The 21,777-nt window shown below is 44.8% G+C and overlaps 1 long non-coding RNA gene across 5 annotated transcripts in view; it reads left to right on the top strand.

The window, feature by feature from the left end:
• The window catches only part of LOC109368846 (uncharacterized), an 83,621-nt gene that overhangs the window by 38,497 nt on the left and 23,347 nt on the right, over positions 1-21,777 (top strand). For 4 of the 5 annotated variants that reach the window (XR_014884588.1, XR_014884587.1, XR_014884589.1 and 1 more), the window contains exons 6-7: positions 14,583-14,809; positions 20,747-21,184. This is a non-coding gene — a long non-coding RNA (uncharacterized LOC109368846). Of the gene's footprint in view, positions 1-97; positions 4,728-14,582; positions 14,810-20,746; positions 21,185-21,777 lie in introns of those variants that run through there. The other variant, XR_004160537.2, reaches the window with a different exon arrangement.

Consider the following 21,777-nt stretch of genomic DNA (forward strand, 5'->3'; position numbering starts at 1 on the left):
CTGGAGGAGTAACACCAGTTTTATATATATATATATATATATATATTCATTCTCCAGAAATGTGTACACTTTGGTGAAAATGCTATTTTTGTTACAGAAAAAGATAAAAAAGAAAATATCCCTGGAAAGAGCTGTACTATGTTCATCGGATATTGCTGTGTGTGTCTTTGCTTCTCATCTGCTAGTTGGAAAGGAGTACCAAACAAAAGCCTTTTTGTCATGAAAATCACCCACCAACCTCTGCCAACTGTCAGTCAGAGGAACAATAAGTGTGAGAGCCAAACATGCCACCCACCAAAAACGTGTATGTGAGCTTGGGTTAAAGGACAAAGAAAGAAATTTGCGCTCGCAATAGTCCAACACAACAGCATGGAAACAGCTCTGCCAGCAGAGCTCCTTTCACCCACCCAGGGAGGCGATTGGACCATCTGGATTTCTCTGGATTCGAGTTTTCAGAGGCACAGTTCCCATCAACACCACAAAACGGAAATCATTTGTTCCCAGATCTGATTGCAGCACAAGTCGTAACTGAGTCCTTGACTGTTACGGTCTAGGTTGGGCCATAGGCTAATTTGGGATGAACCAAGAATACAGATGGGAACAAATAAGAGAGAGGAATGTCATAGCTTGAAACTAAATTCAGCTACAGCTCATAAATGAGAAATGGAAATCAAAATCCCCAGGCAGGCACAAAGGGTTTTGTGAGGCTGTTCTTGTTCACATGATGCAATCTCAAGGTTCGATGCCACCAGAAGGAATGACTTTTCACCACTTCCTTTCTCCTTCCTGGTGCCAGCTGATACGTTTGGGTATTGAAAAGTCCCTGATGACGCTGCACCTTACTCACATGTCAGTGTGACAGCTCCAAACATGGGAGCTGACGCCATGGCAAGTGCACTGGGTGCCAAAGGTGCAGTTGAAGGGACCAAGAAAACATCTATATCCAGTATATCCTGGAATAGTATAATTTGATACTGATAGTGTAGCTATTGGAGATGGATTTCAGGCTATTCAAATCAGTCATCTGCTCAATAAGCCCAAAATTACAGTGCCATATGCTTGGTTTGCCTGAACGGATCAGTGAAGGGAGTTACCATCTTCAAATACAGTGACAATTACACCACCAAAGCAGTTTTAACAGGGAAGAACATCAACAGTGGCAGCTCAAGTGGGATTTCAGCACTGGAACAGTGGACATTTTGAAGTTAATAATAATAATAATTCACAGTAGAAGAGCCTCCTTTTTCCCTCTGGGTAAATATGCAAGCCATAAATAATACTGCAGGTATGATGCAATGCTGGGGTATTTTTGTCTCTGGCATACACTGAGATCAGATTTCCTGCTATCCAGTAATTTCCAAATACTTTGGCATGTCAAGTCACAGGCACTCCCACAAGGTGCTCGCCTGACCGATATATACCTGGTACATTGTTCTAAGTGGGGGAAATGTGAGGAGGGGAGTGTGGTACCAGTGTGATTACACTGATCAGGGATGTGGGTTCCTCTGGTTGTGTTTTTAACCGAGAGGGCTGTAATATTGTAAAGCTTCCTGCAATTCTGCTGCTGTTTTGTGCAACGCAATATTTATTCCCATTCCACTCTGCAAACTGTGCCTCTGTGCTCGGTATGGGTGGGACTCCCCAAGCTGTATGGAGTGTGCTGAGTATGTTTTCAGATTCTTAGCCATCATAGCATTTGGTCATACTTTTGCCATATGTAGCCAAGGAAGAATCAGTGACAAAGTCACTTTCTCATAGATTCCCTTTAGAGGCCATGCATGCCAGCTGCAGCTTTAACTGCATCGTCTTTGTCTTTCTTCCAGTTACCCAAAGTTATCAGCTATATTCAGATCCTCTTCTGTTTTCAAAAAAAAAAAACATAAAAAAATTGACCACATCAATTCTGTGAGGCTGAGCTGGCTATTACCTAAAGATATTATATAAGAGCTGTACAGTTACTGACGAAACCAGCAGAGCCCATAGCAAGCTACAGAGCTGTATTTCCTCCCTCTCTCCCTCTGCATCTCCTCTGTCGCTGAAGAAATTTCTCAATTTTCCCTGATGACAGAGCAATAATGTACTGCTCTTTACAAAGCCAAAAAGCTGCTCATGTTCGGCTGTAGCACAAAAAGCTGCAAGCCAGGCTTTCAAGAGATAATAATGCTTTAGTGCAGCTACATACAAGACAAAAACTGTTTGAAGGAAGCAAGATGCCAGAATTAGAAATTCAGTGCTAGAAAACAGCATGCATTTCCTGTCCCTATGATGTTATTATATTGAAAGGGCTGCTGCCAGGCCAATACTTCTGTATCCTTCTTGCTAAATAGAGAGGATCTACCCAAATGTCCGCCTTTCTCTGTTTGCTCGCCTGTCTGCTTAGTAACTTTCAAATAATTGGCCCTAACAGAATTGCTCTGACGTAATTGTAAATAAGTGCCCTCCTGAATGAACCTCTACCTGATTCATGGTGTGACACTGAATCCCTTACTAATTTGCTGTGTCACTACCTCAAGTGGTGTGCTAGGGGCTGGTAACTAAATGGGTGGTTAGGAGAGATCTCCTGGCTCACTTGGAGTTGTGGACCTGATGGAAACAAACTTTAATGTCAGAATCAAGGCTAGAGCTCTATTCTTTCTCCTCCAGTGGCATGGATTTAGATCACTCACAGAAGCAATTCCATCAATGCTCTCGTTACCCCTGCTTGTAACATAGAGGTGATCCACAATTGCTCAGACTTCTGACATGCTGGAAATGCTGTGTCCTGTCAGTGGTTTCCTCACCAAGTTCTGCCCTGGAGATAGGCTGGAGATGACGCTCTGTGTTTCTGATTTTCCAGTGTTCAGGAAAGCACAGGTTCCAAATCGCCCTAAAATTCTTTTCAAATAAAAATGAGAACCATTTACAAATCAAAAGGCCAAATTCTTAAATGTGCAATTGGTTATAACTTGAATAGGCAGTGTCACTCATTTGTTTTCTGCCAGCCCAGCAAGTAGAATCATAGAATAATTAAGAAGAAAAGGCCTCCATGATCATCATAGTCCAACCACCAACCCACCATCACCATGCCATTAAACCACATCTCTCAAAATCGTCTGGGTGGACATGGGTACAAGTTGAACTGTTACCTTGTCTCTCTGGAGAGAGGGCTGGCGAAAGCAGCCTCATCCACATCCCACAGTTAGGAAACTGTGGCCCTGGGGACAAGCACAGCTGGCCATGCCGAGTCACTCTCCCATGACTTGGCCGTGCCTACTGATATGTGAAACGTGCAAACGGCCCCCGCAGAGCTCCTTGGGAGCAGCATTTCCACACTGCAAGAAACCGTCTGCGCCCCTTGCACTGACTGGCATCTGTACTAACAGTCTGAGAGGAAATGCCTGAGTGGCTCATGTCTAAGCTATGTCTCTGCTAGGTGAGACCATCCAGACAGAGCTGAATCATTTGCTGAAAGGAAAGCCCTATGTTCAGCCCTATGAGTAGAGAGCATCAGGGCTCAGTTCTCTGAAGCGAGTGCTGAAATGATTTCAGAAAGCAGAAAGAAGCAGCTGTTTTGTTTACTTTGCAGCTTTCCCTTCTAAAGAGGATGACGTTCATTTGGGAAGCAAAACTATGAACTTTTGTCTTGGTTTGACATGCAGGATTAGGGTACAATGTTTTGCATCTGATTTCTGGTGACCAGTGAACTAAGATGGGCCATTTCTTTTCAAAAATGAACTAAGCTGGGCCATTTCTTTTCAGAAGTGCAGAACATCCATGATTAACTGACATCATTTAGACTAGTGCAAAATGGTGCAACTCCCACATTCTCTAAAATTTGGTGTTTCCAGATCTGTAGACTCAGAAACCAATATCTGGTGCTTCACATCGGCTCAGATCTACAGAACTGCCCACACTGATTTTCACTATGGAAAGGATAAATCTGACATCACTGAGCTTCTTCCACTAACATTTGGTGGCCTTTACTCATGTGAGAGTTGTGTACTGTATTATGTTCTTCTTATACACCTCCCCCCCACACACTCACACACACTTATTTGTATATATACAGGTATATACAATCCCCAAAGATTTTTTGTCTCAGCCACTTTTTAAAGTAAACTGCTCTACCTTGGATGTGTTCCATATCGAAGCTGGGAAGCCTTAGTACACACAAAGCAGGCTGGATTGCAGGTGATGAAGCAAACACCTATTTTACCTGCTTTTATTTTTTGATTTGACAGAGTGAACTTTCAGCACCTAGACCTGTGACTTTACAGGTGGCACTATTATGTTGCTACTGCAGTTCAGTTTGTTTCCTCTCTGTAATCTCTAATGTTTCTCATGAAAGTTCATCTCTGAGGTAAGTGTACTCAGTGGGGACACTTGTGTATATACCCCTTGCCACCTGTTAAGAACTTAATGATTTCTCCTCTGCCGGGAGTGTGGATTCATGCTTTAGATCTGCACTGTTTCGAAAGAAGCAGTCCTGTCCTCCCCAAGCACCAGGCTGCATCTTCCTGCCATCTCCCTTCTCAGTGCTGGCACTTGGGCTGGAAAGGATTCGCCTGCTGCCTGCCTGAAGACATTTTACTTTCAGGGCTGTTTTTCAACTGGATCAGCAGGCAGGTCTGGCACTGCACCAAACCCCATGATGACTGGTACCCATACAAGAGAGCTGATGGCAATATATGGCAGGAAGGAAGCAGACTCAGATTGGTTTAAACTGACCATTAAATCCTTTAATGAAAGCTGCTAGTGTGTGTTAGCATTGATTCGCCTTCCGTGCATGTCATAGCCATCCTATCTTCAGGTGCTGACCAAGTTTCCTGCTCAGACTTGTTTACAAAGTCTCCTCTCCTACCTGTTGTAGAGAACCTGCTCTAGCAGGGAGCTGGACTCAGTGATCTCTAGAGAACCCTTCCAGCCCTTATGATTCTGTGATTCTGTGGCTTTCTTGCTAAGGTCCAGCCGTGATGTAGCTCATGTTGCACTACAGAGCTGATGGGAGATTGGTTCTCATCAGATTGGATCTATCTGGGGATTTACACTGCATCCCCATCCTACGGTTTCACTTCTTGCTTCTGATTCAGAGGAATTACAAAGCCTGAAATGAAAGCTGAAACCGTGACAGTCCCTCGTTATCTTTTTGCTTTTGGTAACAAAGATGTACGAAAGTCCATCTACGAGCAGAGCTGATATGAGGGGGCCAGGCTGGGTCAGGAAGCCTTTAACAAACACCAAACCGAGCTGCTGTCCCACGTCGGGGGCAGAGCTGGCAGCGCAGCCTTAATCGTTGGTTTTGGTGATGTCCGCCAGCTTTTAGGGACAACTCCTGCCTGCACGGGACTTCGTGCTCCAGGAGGTGCGGTGCGTTTCGGCGGCAGGTGGCGCTGGGTCGCGCTGCTGTCCTTGCGTGAGGGACCAGCTCCGGATCGTGTCGAGGCGTTGTTTTAGGGAACAGCTTTTCTGCACAGACAGGACTTTGTGAGTCTCTCGTGCAGAGCTGAAGAAAGAGGAATCGCTGCTGTTTCTGCATCTTGCAAGCTGCGAACAGCTGGGACAAGGGACTCGGACAGAGCTCCTGTTGTGTTTGTGGCCATGCAAAGTTATCTGTTGAGCTGAGGGAGAGTCTACAAGTATGTCTGTACAGGGTGCCTCTTACAGGGTCACCTGGTGGGGAATGGCTCTGCTTCTTGTCTCTTCCATGCAAGAAGTTTCAACAACAGTGGCCAATTTCTTCAGTGAGACTGCCACTTCCTTTGAAGAGCCAGGGGAACTACTGGGTGTTCCTGGCACCCAAAGTACCTTATATGCAAGGTCTGAGTGCTGTGCTGGTCATGGCCTGACATCAGTGGTGGGACACTTTTCTCCTGCAATTGCTTTTGTAAAAGCACGTTTAGATTTTTCTCACCACCTGGAGCTATGCAAAGCTGCCATAACTGTGTAGAGAAGACTTTTCCCCCTCTATCCTGAGGGATTATGTTAAAATATGTGCATATTCTGTGTGACTCTGGTCTGATGAAAGCCCATGGCAGCTGAGCACGAGCACAGGTGTCAGCCAGGGGCTGAAGCCCAACACAGTCTGAATGCTCCAGCTGGGCTCCTCCTGCAGACAACACATGAGGCAAGATGAGGCATTCTGGATGTCAAGAAGCCCTGCAAAATGTAAAAGGGCCTCTAAAAAAGTGTCCTTGCAGAACTTTGCTTTGCTTGCATCAGTCATCCCTTCTAAGTGCTCTTTCCTGACATAATGTTGGTGCAAACGTGTCGCTTGCTTAGCGCTGCAAAATGAAGGGAATCTGCTTCCTCCCTGACAGCTGGGTGATGTCTGCAGCCTGCTGTGAAACCCTCTGGTGACTCACTTCTCTCCTGAGGGGTTTCCACTGATAAATTCACAAAACTATGTTCGCAGTATTATTTGAAGGCCTCTCCCACTCACCGTGTCCCGCCACGCTCTATTTGCCAGAGCACAGGCAAAAACTCCCTCTGCCAGAGGCTCTTTCCTATGCCTCCCCGACACCTCCGAGTTCCTGGGGGCAGACAAAGCTCTGAGAACAAATTATCCAAAAATTTGAAGAACTCAGAGCAACTTTTCTCTATTCAGAAGTTAGCTGAGGGAGCAATTGGAGGTCTCAGTGGAGAGGTCATTGAGCAGAACCAATTCTGTCTCTAACCAGGCTGTGACCTCTCTCCTTTGTTTCCAGAGTCCTTTGGCACAAATAAGTAGTAAAAAGTCTCTGGGTCCAGAGAGAGCATTTCTGTCTTCACTCTTAATACTTTTTAGTGGGTTTGGTGCAACACACTTGGGACTAAAAGCCTACACCTGCCTCTCTTAGGAGCTGTATGTCTTCAAGGGCTGAGTCACGCAGCAGAATAGCTCCTTGGATATGACTGAAATAACACAAAGAGCTTAGCAAAGGGAAATAGCATTCCTGGTGGGAAGATCCATGAGGCAGTGTTGCAAAGGAAGTGGTTGAAACCCACGTGTTGTGTCACTGCGGGCTGGGCTGAGCAAGGCACTGGCAGGAAGATCCATGGGCTGCTCACAGATGGCCTTTGGGATTACAGTGCCTAAGTCCTGTGGCTGAAATCATTCATTTTCAAGGGAAAATGGCTGAAAAGTCCTGCAGCAGAGCAGCCCAATGAGGTTCCTACCTTTTCAGTGGCCTGAGCAACATTGTCAGCAGGGACATTCTTCAGAGCGTGCGTAGAGCTGAAGTCTATCAGTAGGTGACCCCTTTGGTCCCGTCAGCAGGAATTTCTGCTGCCTCAGCCCCAATTCAGCCCACTCTCAGGCAGTGGGTTAGGGTCAATCATTAACCTCTTCCGGCCCTCACTCCTCCAGAGGGCTGGAAGCACAGGCTGCATTGTGCTCAGAATTCTCTCTTTGAGGGAAAGGCACTGCCTGGACCAACCATGCCTGCGTTTCCCCCACCCCCAGTTATCCCACAGCTTTGTTTTCCCACGTTAGAACTGCAAAGAGGAAGCAGTGAGCTAGACCAAAGGCATTGCTGTCACTTAGTCACTTTGGCCATAAACCTCCTCCTTCCAGACTCTTGTGGAAAGGTGAGTTCTCCTGTAAGATTCAGCTTTTTGTTTCGAAACTGGCAAATAGAGAAACATGCAGGCAGTGGGACCTGTCCTTGGGGTGGATGTGTTCCTTCTTTAGACTGTGGGTCAGAGGTGGCTTCTAAAATCAGTGCACACAATAGAGGAGACAAACTTTTTCTCCTTAGGGTTTGTCTGCACTGGGAAGTTTACCACTATAATTATACTTTATGTTACACCAGTATTTCCACCCCATATGAATGTTCTTATTTTGAAATAAGTGTGTCCAAACAGAGCTACACTGGTGTTTTTAGCAGTATAATTATGCTAGCAAATTCTAAGTGCAGACCAGACTTTCGACGCCAATGTCATGTTACAGGGTGAAAAGCACTGTTACAGACCACCATTATCTTCTGATAGCTAGCAATTCTGTGTTGACTTTTGCTGTTACTTATTTTCACAATCTCATCTTTTTTTAAACTCTTTCAGAGCCATCTTTAATTATTTCAGAACTTAAGATCCACTTTCCCTTCTTCTTTCTCTCATCTGAAATGCACAGTCTGATTTTGATGATGATCACAAGTGCAGTTAGAAAACCTAGCAGCTCTGAAAAGCAAGTGCAGGACCTCATTATGCACAAGCCCCTTTGGAAAAGGCATAACAGGTAGCTCTATCCACAAGCCCAGAAGCAGTGTGCTTATCAACTCAGCATTATTGTCAATATCTTCTGCAGATGGCAACAGCTTGTTCCATGTGAGAGGAATGGGAAATTTCCCAGCACACTGATGCCCTGATGTACAAGTTTAATTGAGACACTTTTAGAAGGACTCTGTCGTTAATTAAGAATCACAGTTCCCCTCAGGATATTGATGCAGGCTGTGCTTACAATGTGTGCAAAGCCACGGCTCTCAGAGAAGTGTTTGGAAGAGTAAACAAGAGGCACGTGGCATCCTGAAATCCTCCACCTGAGGAAAAATCGATGTTGCTTTCCTTGCAGCGCTTACAAACATCAGCACCCAGCAGACAGGAAATCTTACAAAAGGAAAGAGCAGTGATTTAACAGATCATTATCTGTATTCCATAATGGACATAAGGCCCGTTTGGCTGGGCAGCATGGACATGAATTAGTAACCATGGCCCCAGTCAAGGGTATGCCTGCACAGTCACGTTCCTTGCCAAGGCTTAAATGCTGCTGAGATGGTCCTTGCTAATGCATCTAAATGGCTTTAGGAACCCAGCAGCTCTCCAGCACAGCTGAGCTGCCATATGACTGTCTGCATCTGACCACGTAGCTCCTTCCTGTGATAAGGGACGGGTTGTGCTGGCATCTGCCTGCATGCACAGGCTGTGACGACTGCAGCCAGAACAGCCAAGTGAGGATCTTTTCTGAGAGGCAGAGACTTGCACAAGGTCTCACATTTGTCTCATTTCCCATTCGTCCCCTCGTGTGAATGTGGACACCTGGGCTGGGGCGGGTTCCCAAAGTCGCACCCATGCGATCCTATCATCTTGGGTATATTTTTAGTGAGATGAGAAACAGTTCATAAGAAACCTGCAGGGTCAGTTGTTTGCTGCTAAAAATCTTGTGAAATGGAGGTCTGAAAAAGAGCTAAAAAGTTCCAGGTATCCAAAGCTTGTCTGATTTTCTTCCAGCTACATTCCCTGTCCCACAAGAAAAGCTTGTTTACTTTTATCCAAAATCTGACTTCCCAAAGGGCAGAGGAAGAGCTCCTGGGCCTAAATAACATTCACTTAAGCCTGTCAAAGAGAGAAGCTTTCTAGGAGAGGCAGTAGGAAACACTGAGCAGAATGATTTAAATCTTACCCTGCTGTGTTGCCCACAGAGCCTCAAGGGGCTGCTGGGCTTCATGACCCAAAGTCACCACTCGGAGATTGGTGCTGCTGTCCTCTGGGGCTTTTCTCTGGGATGCATAGAGTGGAGAGCCCTTTCTGAGGGTTTCAAGAGCCCATCCTCATCAGCCCGAGAGCTGTCACAGCCACAAGACTGGGGTCTCTTTTGTGGAAGAAGGCAATGTGAAAGACATACTTCTGAACCGTCTTGTTGAGACTGTGTCACCCTGATAAACCACCGATCCAGAGACATGTTACTGCAGCCTGGTGGCTCAGGTGTTTGTATGAAGAATGGATGCAGGTGTCTGATGGCATCAGGCCCTTAAGACTGGGCTGGGAGGAACGGTGGGTCAGCTGCACCTGAGCTTGCCTGCTTAGGAGAGGTGCTTCCCACTTCAGTTATAGCTGGGTGGTTGAGTGGAGGTTGTGCTGCAAACACTAAAATGCCTGAGTTTTGGTGAGCACAGCCTTTGGTGTAAAGCTACTGCTGAATAATCTAAAGACAGAGCAGATGTTTCAGAGAGAGAGCAGCATTCCTTCCACTGGTAGATGTCCATGTGATCCAAAAGCAGAGGTTGAGCTATTAGGTGCATTTAAGGTAAGCTGAAAGGCCTTTGGTCTCCAGGAGCAGATTGTATTCTGAAGCTTTGGGAAGGAGGTACCTAGATGGAGGGCAAGGCTTGACTTTCGTACCTGCAATCCTTTTTGGGGGGTAAAGTTAATAAAATAATCTGACTTCACATAATCACAGAATTGTAGGGGTTGGAAGGGACCTCTAGAGATCATCAAGACCAACCCCCAACTTCGTATCTTTGTACTGTGTGATGCAAAGGCCTTTGCACTTTTTCCTGGTGACCAGCAATAGGATTCAAAGGAATGGTGTAAAAATATGTTAGGGGTGGGTCAGGTTGGGCAGGGGTCATGGTCCTAAGCTGCCATAGTTCAAGAAGTTTAGGCAATGCTCTCAGACATAGAGTTTGGTGGTGGTGTTTGTTTGTTTGTTTGTTAGGGGATGGTTCTCTGTGAAGCCAGGAGTTGGACAGCAATGACCCTTGTGGATCCCTTTCAAAGCAGGACATTTTATTAAAGAATGCACAAGTGCATAATCAGAAGAGCTAAACTTGCCAGTTTTTATCTCAGTTTGAATTTCTATTTAATACCACACATACTCAGATCTACAGGTGTGGTTTGTTCTTTTCTGGTGATTGCTCAATACAGGCTAGATTTTAGTGCAGGGCTGTAGTGGGAGTCCCAGGGCTCCTGGACTTGGCCCAACTGTATCTCTGATAAGTTAGAGATGAGTTCAAAATGAAAGGCAAGAGTAGTTACGAGAGGAACCCACCACCTCAGTAGCAGAACTGACAATAAACAATGGTTATTTCTTCCCTGTTACAGGTTTTGCAGGATGTCCTAATTACCTTGACATTATTAGTGCGGAAGTTGTGCTCTATCCACCCACTAAGTACAGGAAACATGCCCAGTCTGTAATTCTATCCTTCACCTCACATGCCTCTGATGGGATGGAGTCGGAAAGGAAACTAAATAGCCTGGAAAGGTTAACCAGAGACAGAGAAATTAACCCTTTCATTTTCTCACACTGGAAAGTGGATTTGGTGGGTGGTGCCATAAAGGGAGACTGTTTACTTCCAGAATAACACAAGTCTTTCAGTATGAAATATGATTTATTTATTTTTTTTTTTTTTCAAGTGAGCATGAGATGCTATTATGCAGCCTATGTCCTTCAGGTATACTCAGAAAGCACATAGCAATTTATTATTATAAACTGATTGTTAATTAACTTCTTTGTGTTGTGTTATGGGCATGAATTTTGAAGGGCTATATAGGTCTGGATGTCCTGTTTGAGTTCTGGAAAGGGAAGCAATGAGAACATACTCATTCAGGCAACAGAAGCTTCAGATTCACAGGTTGAGTCGGCTCGTATCCGTTTCAAATGCTGTTCTAATTTGTTTCTATAGGACAATGAGGATTAACTGAAGGTAATCTCTTTACAATAGTTTAATCAGTATAGGTGAGTCTGTTAGTATCAGGATCGTGTAAGTGTAGAAATAATTGTTTAAGTCAGAGCAAAGAGATGGGCAGAAATACTGGAGAGTGGAGTGAAATATGCTGGTAGAAATGTTTATTTCCTGTTGTAGCCATTCAGTAAGAGGTAATGACTGAATGCAAATAATCTTGCACCATTTTACGTGCACACCAAGTATGTGCACACGTGAGACCCTGCACAAGAGAAAAAGGATTGGCTGCATATCTATTAGCAGAGCTCAGCTTTTCGCTGTTCACCCATCCTGTATCCTCTGCGAAGGAAGAGGCTGGTTTATGAACTTGGTGTATTTAACTATGCCATGTCTTTTTACAAAGCACTGCGGTGTTGCAAATATTTCCCTCTCCAAGGGGTCTGGAGGGGCAGGGAGCTTTTTGTGCTCAGCTCTGAGGATTGCCGTAGGAGGGATTTGCAGTGCAGAAGGTTGGCTTTTGTGCTAACTTGTTCTGTGTGCGTTTCCCATTCAGACATAAAAATCACTCTGCTTGAAATTGCCCATCTGGTCTTTGTGACTGAGGACAAAGCCATAAAAAATCAGGATCAGGTTCTCCTTGCCTTGCCTATTCAATACCATCAGCACTGAAGGCAGGATTGACTTGCTGTAGCAGGGTAGGAAGGGAGGGGAGGAGGAGGAGGAGAGAATGTAAATTCCCCAAAGCAGTATAAGTCCTGAGAATTTCAGGCCTGAAAAATGTTGTAACTGAGTTACTTGTGGGTTGGAGCTTTTCTGAGCAGCAACTTCACAAAACTGGGAATTGGGTTTACATGAAACGCTCACTTTGAAACCATGAGTTGTGGTGTTTGTGCTTTGTGGGTGGTTTCCTTGTTTATTGTTTTTTTTTTTTTTTAAGAAATTTTTTTTTTTCCTCATCCCACTTGATAAGGCTCATTTTGAAAATGCAAGCTCAATAGGAACAAAAGTTAACATTTTTGAGCTTCCTGAATTGCCTCTGTGATGTTTCTGTATTTCTGATGATAGTGCAAGTAAGGATGCTGAGAAAATGGGAGGAAAAAGGGGCCGTCATGGTTCTATCCCTCTTTTTTTACTTGACTCCAGCTTCTCAAAATCTCAGCCCTCACTATTGTGTTTTGAGAAACTTGCAGACTAAGCACCTCCGGGTGATTCAGCTGACATTTATTTCTGTTTTCAGAACTTCTTACTAAGAAAAGGAGGGGAAAAAAAAGAATGCATCTCTCTCATTGCAAACCTTTTTCAAGGACAACAGACTAATTTCGTAACACTTTATTTGCATCTGGAATCGATTGCTCCTGTCATCAGGTGACAGGCAGAGCTGGAAGAACAGGTTCCTTTCTGCCAGTTCCTTTTGCTAATTTGACAAAGGAGCTTCTGGGCTGCAAGCATATCCTGGAGAAGCACAGGTCATGTTTATTTTCCTGCTCCTCCCTTCCAGCAAAATGGGAATTGTAGGGACAAGTGCCAAGAAGGCTGTGTGAGGAAGGGACAAGGACTTTGCACGGTGGCTTTTTGATGGCATCGTGTGAGTGCCCCAGGATGGTTCCCTGACTGACATCTCTGGGCTGCTGCGGGGTGATGTGATGCAAGAGCGGGCCTTGGAGAAGGAATACGGGAGGTTCTGGAGGCTGACAGTGCTCTCATGAACCTGGAGAGCAGGTGTAATGGGTTTCAGCCAGAGACTAGGGAAATATAAGGCAAACCAGAAAGGCTAATTAGAATCGTAGAATCTTAAGGTTGGAGAAGACCACTAAGATCACTTAGTGCAGCCATGAACCCATCACCACCATATCCACTAACCGTGTCCCCAAGTGCCACAAGAAGCTGAAGAAGAGCACGGTGCAACAAAACCCAGCTCACATTATCTTTTGTTAAAGACCAGTCTACGATTTCTCTCTTTGGAGCATATTCATGTTCTCTGCTCTTGGGCCTTTTGCTGCAGGATGTGTTGAGGTGCCAGATGTGAGCGTGATTGAGTTGGGATGTTTTAGTACAGACGGAATGAAATTCCCCACTTCCCTCCCATGAACATCACTTTGACATTTGCAGCTTTGAAGTGAATTGTTATTTGAGTTCCCTCTTTATTTCTCTGGAACTCAGCAAGGGAAAAATAAAGCAAAATATATGCTGGGAAAAATAAAGCAAAATAAACGAACTTTCCAGTAAAGCCACAAAGTGTCAAATAGTTATTAGTCACCTCAGGACCAGAACAGCTGGTGGCTGTTTTGGGAATGCACAAGGGATTTTCTTTTCTCCAACCTGTGGTGGTTCAGTCACCTTTTGCACAGTGCATGGCCAGGGCTAACTGCAGGCTCCTAATTTTCTCATGTTCATCAGTCCCTGCCTCCTCCCCATCTAGCTTTCCCTTTGTTGTCACTGCTTTCTCCACTCGTTGTCCTTCCTATTCTTAGCTCTCATTTATCGATAACGTGCTGTTATTGGGTGACCCAGAAAGATGTGAGTTGTAGGACTGGTACCATGGCAGCTGCGGGGTACGTTTTCCTGTTTTATTGATCTCCTTTCCCTCTGCTGTGAAAGCATACAGAAATATCACCTTCCCATTCCGCAGAGCTTTCAATCTGTATTGGCAGTGCAGAAAGATCACTTTACACCCTTTTTTGACCAGTCTGTTTTCTCCATCGTTAGGAGAGATCATGCTGGTTAAACAGTGATGGTGAAAGCAGGAGTGGATTCTCACATGTGTTTATGATGTCTGGAGTGTATTGAACTCTTAGCAGGCTGAACTAGCTTCTGAGGAAACTGGCCTCTGAGCAGAAAACCAGAAATAACAGTGCATGTGTGTGCATGGCTGCCCTCAGGGTGGACTAATCCCATAGGGCTCAGAAGCATGCAGGAGAATTGGAAAGCCATGATTTAATCCTCACTGAGATGGAGATATTTTTGAATAGTAGCACGGTTCTACCATCATTTCTCTTTCACTCGCTACTAAAGTTTGCTCTCATGGCTCACACAACTTGGATTAACGGCAATGGTGTTTGGGTTTTTAAAAAATATTTCTCAGCAAGATGTAGATCTTTATTCCTTGTTGCTGTTAACTCCTGACTTAACCAAGTAGGCTTGTGGACCCCTAAGTGACTCTTGCACCCTTTCTGTAGACCTCTAAGACTCATTAAAAACCCTGATTAATGTGACTCTTCTCATGTACAGGTATTGCATCTATCTCATCATCCCTCTTGCATCTGTCCCACCAAGGACATGTGGCTCTGCAGTCCCTTGGCCTCCTCCTTTTGCCCTAGAGTGGGCTTGGGTGGCAAGAAAGCTGTGTGGCACCTCCAATTCATGCCCATGGGGATGGAAAGCTGCCATTCAATCGTCATTTGGAGGGATGCATCCAACCAGCTGAATGTACAGTTGGGATAGCTTAATGGACATAGGTAATTGACTTTGTTGTTTTTCTAAATGGTGCTGATGGCATTCAAAACGACCCAAAGCAGGATGAGGTGGGATGAATGGAGTGGGGATGGACAGGAACTGGAAATATCTGTGGTTAATGTGATAAAACAAAGTGGAAAGCCTTTGAAGACTGGCTTTGGTAAAGTGGGGATGCTTGATGATTGCTCTTATCTGTAGCTCTGTTTAGAGGGATTTAGGTATGTGTTCTTCCATTATGTTGAAGACACGTTTATCCACTTTAATTTGAGTGCCAAGAATGGCAGGACTTTTTCCTCACTGTTCATTCACTAATCTTCTCTGGAGAACAGAGACCTGCAGAGAACTCTCCTGAACATCCCTGCTGCTTGTGGACATGATGACAACTCCTTATTTCGAAAACCCATAACCTAGTGAGGCACTAGCAAAACCATCACACTTTTGAGACCTTGTTGGTGTTGTTTCTGGACATGGAGCCATTCTTTTCTTGTGTTCAGAAGCACAGGATTCCAGGCCCAGCCACCTGGTTGCTACAGGGGATCTAGGGGAAACTGACAAAATGGGTGACTTGTATGTTATTTAATTTTCAGTTCTGTATTCATAGTGTAAAACAGACAGAGACGAGTCCTACCTGCTCTCTACAGACAACAGGGTATGCTGGTCTGGACTGGGAGCACACCTTGGCCAGGTCAGAGGTTTCTCCTGTGTGTGTTCTTGTAATATGACTTCAGATGGAGTCAGAACATGAGTTAACTGTGCAGTGGGGAAATATCCTCAGAGCAGCTCCTTGGGATGCTGTTGTAAGTCTTCAGTTGTGGAAAAACAGGGCAATCAGACCTAAGTTTCTAGTGTTAAGGTTGGAGTGGAAAGGTATTGCAGCAAATATGTTTTTTTTTTTTTTTTAGTTCATAAAAAAGAAGTTACTTTGGAAGGTCACCTTTTAAGAATTCCTTAGTTGTTCTTGTCCATGTGGTGTGCAAGAAGCAATGCTGTTTTCTGTGAAAACAGTTCCACAGAAAGGGAGCACTTTGTTTTCACATATAAACAAATATATTTATACAAATCTCTCTGCTGGAAAGTCTGATTATGCTGGGCCAAGCACACCATATATTACAGAGGTATTAATTGCCTGCTCAGTTTCTGCAGTCGCATGTTATACATACTGTTACCCCTAGCAGTCCAACAACGGCAATGTTTTCCATCCCAAAGTGAGCATGATGCTGGAATACCACACTGGAGAGGAACATGTGAGGAACAGGCCTGAGCTGTGTTAAACCAATGATTTAACATGACTTAAAAAGAAAAAAGCCACCCAGGAAAACCGGATGAAGACATTTGCTACCATTCAGTTAAAAAGTCATTCTTTCCTGTTTTCCAGCAAGCTCTGGGCTTTCCCAGCTCGCTGCTCTGTGCTGGGATGACTGACTCATGAACCTGATAGGAAAATGCACCTGTTTTTAGCCAGAGGTTAAAGCAGTTCTTTGGTTTCTAGAGTAAACAAAGGATTTATTTCTGTCCTTAACAGTTACCCTGCAAAGCCCAGGAGCACAGGAAAGCTGGCAGGAACAGAGAGCTTTGAGCAGAGTTTGCTGAAGTCAGTGGGGCTGTGAAGTCTGTGCTAAGATGATGGCAGGTGTCAGTGGGATTTGGCCCCTACTTTTTACTGAAGGGAAAATGGGAAAGAAATTTGGTGCAGTGATTGGGTTAGGTGCTGGGTGCTCTGAAGAGCTGGAAGTGAGTGAGACACACATTCTCCTCTCTGCCCTGAGCTTTCCATATGCATCTTTGGCAAAAGAGCAACTGTTTGTCACAGAGATGTGATGGGCACAGTGGCATTTGAGGCTGCAAGGCTGATTTGAGACCATTGAGAACAGCCCTGGAAGTGGCTAGAATATTTGGAAATGGGAGAGTTGGATGTATCATGGAAGTCAGGAGGTTCGGTTAGCTGAGAGTCACTTATTAATCCCAAAGTGAGAAATGGGACAGCTTGATTTCTGCATAGTACTGAAAAGTACAAAGATGACATTGGATTATTCCAGGTCAGCACTCAGGATGGTACGGAAGCGAGATGGATTTAATTAGATGTGTGAGCTTCAAAGTGCTGAAAGCCTAATAGTTGGTGACCTAAGGTCTGATTTAAAGAAACAACAGCAGCCTAAACCTTAAGCTTGTTTGTTAGACCATATGGCATGAGTGGATTGTGTGATATTTCAAGTAAGGATGTACAGAGCAAAGTACCCTATGCATCCAAAGCATTTACCAAGATTTCCAGCTTTGCTAAGAAGAATCTGAACACTGACCTTGCCTGCCCTCCATCTGTGGTGCAGGAGCACAGCTGGGACAGATAGGAGAGAGGCTTTCTACCCTGAGAAATCTGCAATGCCCTTAGAGAGACCACGCTCATGCTTTTGAAGAATAGGAACACTTGAATTTTCAGTGTGAAAGATCCATGTGACAAGGAAATTCTAAATCTATTTAAGAAAAAGATGAGATCTTCAAAGGCTTGTTATCTTAATTTAATTTTTGTTTTGATTAGTGTTAACACATTTTGATTAGTATTGTGAAAGCTATATATTTGCATTGCAGGCTGTGCTTGCTTTCAGAGAACACTGTTCTGGGGTAAAAGCTCTCCTTGTGGCTCCTAGTAAAGTTTGTTAGAGCTACCTTTAAAAACTAGAAATGGACGTAAAAATTTGCTTTTGAAACTAAGACCTGCTGCTGCATGGCTAAATGTATGTGCTCGTGGGAGGTGTTTGAAGGGGAAACAAAGTTTTTTAAATGGCTTAATTATGGAATAAGCAGAAAAGTTGAGAAAGGGGAATACAACTTTGGTATACCCCTACTTGAAGTAATTGCAGCAGTTCTGTCTGTCACAGTATGTCCATGCTGTATTGATTCACAGGCTGGTCCAGCCCGGATGAGAACGGTTGATGTAACAAATCACCACCCAAAATGTTTCGCGTTTCCAGTGCCTGTTTGGTGATTGGCATCCGTGCTCAGCAGCTGCCCCAGGTGCTTCCGCTTTGAAGATGATCAGTTCCAGAGCCTTGCTTTCATCTTGGTCACATATCCAATTGAAAGGACCTTGATGTAACAGTGTCTGTTTCACATTTAAAATAGAACTGCTTAAAAGCTGCTTAAATAATCTGTATGTGTATCCAAGAATCTCAGAGCTTTGGCCATATCAGTTAGTTTTTGAGGCAACCTCCTGAGGTGCTCATTATCTTAATTTATATAGGACTTCAATGAGGCACAAAGAGTGAATGTTTTGCTTTGTGTCAGTTTTGTATCAGGTAAAGAATAGCAGCCCATGCCAACCTTCATGAGTCATCCCAGCGGGCTGACAGCATCCAGCTGCTTTGTGCCTGAAGCACACAACCCATAAAAGGCTACGGAGTGCTGCCCAGGCACAGCATGGTGAGGAAACCTTGCTGGTGCTGACACATGGAAAGGGACGAGGAAGGGAATAAGGAAAACGAAGAAAGCACAGTGGCCTCAGCCTGGTGCAGCTGATGGTGTAATGCAACTGTGCCCTATGACCACTCCTCTTACAGAGTGTGGAAGTTCCTCCAGGAATAGCGACAGAAGGAACTAATTCTTATCTCCTGTGACGGCTTTACTGCTTTTATGTACATCTGCACGTACATCCCTGCACCCCGCCATCTCTCCAGCAGCCTCTTGCTTGAAAAATGCTCCTTGTTCAGTATTACGTCCCTAGCATGTTGTTCTTAATTTCCTTGTGCTTTATTATAGTTTCATATCCACTTTGTCAGATTTCGTGTTATTTTCCATCTTCCTTAACACTCCATTTTTGGGGAGAATGTCTTTTTACATCCCAGAAGTGTTGCATGCTCTAATCACATCAGCTTACCTTTTCCTTACACTGAGCCTGCTATACATCTTCAAGCAGCATTACATTATCTACAAATGCTTCACTGCTTCTAGCTGCTCACTTCAATGAATTTCCTCACTTTCATGTGGTTCCCTTTTTTAAAGGTAAACATTGAATTTGACAGTCTTAGAACAAGAAGAGATTTGTTCTTAGCTACATCTTACAGCAGATCCTGCTGCCAGATGGGATGAACTTCGAGTATCATTTATCCCCTTCCTTCAGATTCTCTACCTCCGCAAAAATGAGGCATTTCAGTTAAGGCATGAAAAATGAGTGACTGTGTCACGTCTTCTGAAATGCATATGGATAGAGCAACACACAGGGGCTTGCTTACATACGTACTTAAGGAGCTTACTTAATTGGGGCTTCTCTCCTCTGCCCTTGTTCCATCTTTTTTTCTTAACAGAGATTTGAAAGTTTTGACCAAATGGAGCATTCTTCCACATTTCTTCCTTCCCCACAGCCTTTAAACTCTTCTGTAATTTTAACTCTATAACTGCCAGCTTCTTTCTATGCCCATGGCCCACACCACGCTCCTCTGATTCCTCACCATAGCACTGTGTGTCATGGATGCTCCAGAACGGCGTGGCTCTTTCCCAGGAGATAAGTGAGGGCTTTTTGCCTATACAACAGCTCTCCTAAGCTTTCCCATGCTGAGAGGGAAGGAGGGAGGAGATCCGGTTTCCTCTCTGTCCGAGCGCCAACCCTGTGGCACTGCTGGGAACATCCGAGGGCATTGTGCAATCTGCGGAGGTGGCTCTCTGTGTAGCCTGGCAAAGCAGTGTCTGATAATGGCTCTCTCTTTCTTTGTATCACACAGTCAAGCTCGCGATCTCTCCAGCACAGGCAGCCCACGATGTTGTGTCCTGCAAGGCTGAGTGCAGGGCTGTGCACTGTGCAAAGCCCTGCGGTGCTTCAGTCAGTCATTCACTTGCCTGAGAGCTACATAGGCACAGAGCATTAAAGGCCCAGAAGTGCCTGCAAACTGGCAGAACTCAGAGAGAGCAGCCCTGCGGAGAAGAGCTTGAGGGTCCTGGTGGACAGATGGCTGGATATGAGCCAGCAGTGCGCTCTTGCAGCTCTGAAGGCCAAGAGCATCCTGGGCTGTGTCAACAGGGGGATATGGCAGCAGGGAGAGGGAGGGGATTGTGATTGTCCCCCTCTATTCTGCCCTCGTGAGGCCCAGAGAGCTGTGGGTGCCACATCCCTGGAGGTGCTCAAGGAGAAGTTGGACGGGGCCCTGGGCAGCTGAGCTTGTGGGTGGCACCCAACCCATGGCAGGGGTTGTTACTGGATGGGCTTTCGGGTCCCTTCTAACCCAAGTCATTCTATGGTTGTAAAAGGGCAGGAATAAACTGTTTTGGCTTCAGTTCAGTGGAAGTGCAGTTGCATCTTTTTCAGGAGGCATGGGAAATGCTTCTGAAGCTTAAAAACAACCTTATCAACTTTGACTTCTAAGCTATGCCAGATTTAATTTTCCAAAGGTCACAGTTTTCTTCTGCCATCTCCAAAGGCCGTGACAAATGTTCCCCTAACAAAGTAACAAATTGTTCAACACAATGCACTTAGCAATTACCTTGCCATAAAGGTATTTATGGCAGGTATAGTAAGATAAACCAGTTTGTTTCCTATTGTTTTTCAAAAGAAAAAAAAGGCTGTAGTCATTTTGTGGTGAGTTTGAGGGATAAATATAAATTGATGTCTTCATTGAATGCTTTCATGGCTCTTAAAAGATATTTATAAGCTATCCCTGTCAAAGATCAGGAAACGCACTCATTTCAGTATTTTTGTAAAATCGTTTGAGTTGGAAGGGACCATTAAAGGTCATTCAGTCCAATTCCCTGCAATGAACAGAGGCACCTCCAGCTATGCAGGCCTGTATCTACAGGTACACAAGTATTCTATGTATATATTCTGGGTAGCTATTTAAATTTTATCCAAAAATTGACCTCGAAGTATTCTATTGTTGCAAAGTCAGTTAAAGTTGTCCATAATACATGAATTCAGTACCTTTTGTGAATGTTCATTCCTATCTGGTCTGTATTTACAGGATCCTGCACTAATCTGCCTGGTATCACTGCCTCCTGCACAATGCTTTCACAATGCGGACACAGAGCAGCTCCTGTGGTGGGCACAGGAGCCAACCATGCAAGAAATGAAAAGCAAAGACTGTACAGTATGTTACTGTTACTGAATGCAAATGCAGCACGGATGTTAGCAACACAAAACTAAATCAGTCTGGCAAGAGGAAAGCCAGCCCTGGACTTGCATCAGCGGCGCTGATCTGTGGGTTCCAAGTGTGGCATCACTGCAGAGCAGGTTGGACGAGGCTCCCTGACCTCCTCTACTTGGCAGGCTTTCTTTTGCATTTTTGGCTGAGAGACAAACTAAACTGCCCTCCCCAGGCCCTCCAACTGGTCCCAGTACATCCCGGTGCAGGTGTGCTGGCGGGCAAGGTGAGGAGAGATTTAATCACTCCAGCATATGGGTAAGTACAGGACAATCCACACGGTGTGTTTCACCAGCATGACATAAAAATGAGGAGAGTGGGGAGAAACAGCTGCAGTGATGCAAAGGCTGTCTGTAGCTACAAAATGGGCAGATAAGAGTATCTTTTTTGTAGAAAAACAGGCAGTGTAACAGCTCTGGAGCGTGGATCCCAATAGAGCACCTATTTTTCAGGCTGTTTGTATTTTGGGCTCAGACATAGTTCCATTCCAGAGACAGCATATCCACAAAGGATTTCCAGCTTCTGTCTGAATATCCTGGAATGCCTGTGTGAGTAGATCCTTCCTCTGAACTGCCTTTGGCTTCACAGACCTCTGGTAAGAGGGAAGATCTTGGAGGTCAAACATCGAGAAATAGGTGTAAGGAGAGGGAATCTATGGCTCTGCCACCAAGTTCTTTTGCCATCTTGTACAGAACATTTCTCATATCTGTGCCTACGTTTCCAATCTGTAACGTAAAAATAGCAGTACTTCATCTCAGCCACGCGCTGCAGTCCTAAAATACAAAATCTTTCATAGAAAGCCTGCTGATTACCAGGTTAATGTAGAGTCTTGCCCCATAGGGCACTTTTCC

This window comes from Meleagris gallopavo, chromosome 8, assembly GCF_905368555.1.
Source record: "Meleagris gallopavo chromosome 8, MGAL_WU_HG_1.1, whole genome shotgun sequence".
Classification (NCBI taxonomy): Eukaryota; Metazoa; Chordata; class Aves; order Galliformes; family Phasianidae; genus Meleagris; species Meleagris gallopavo.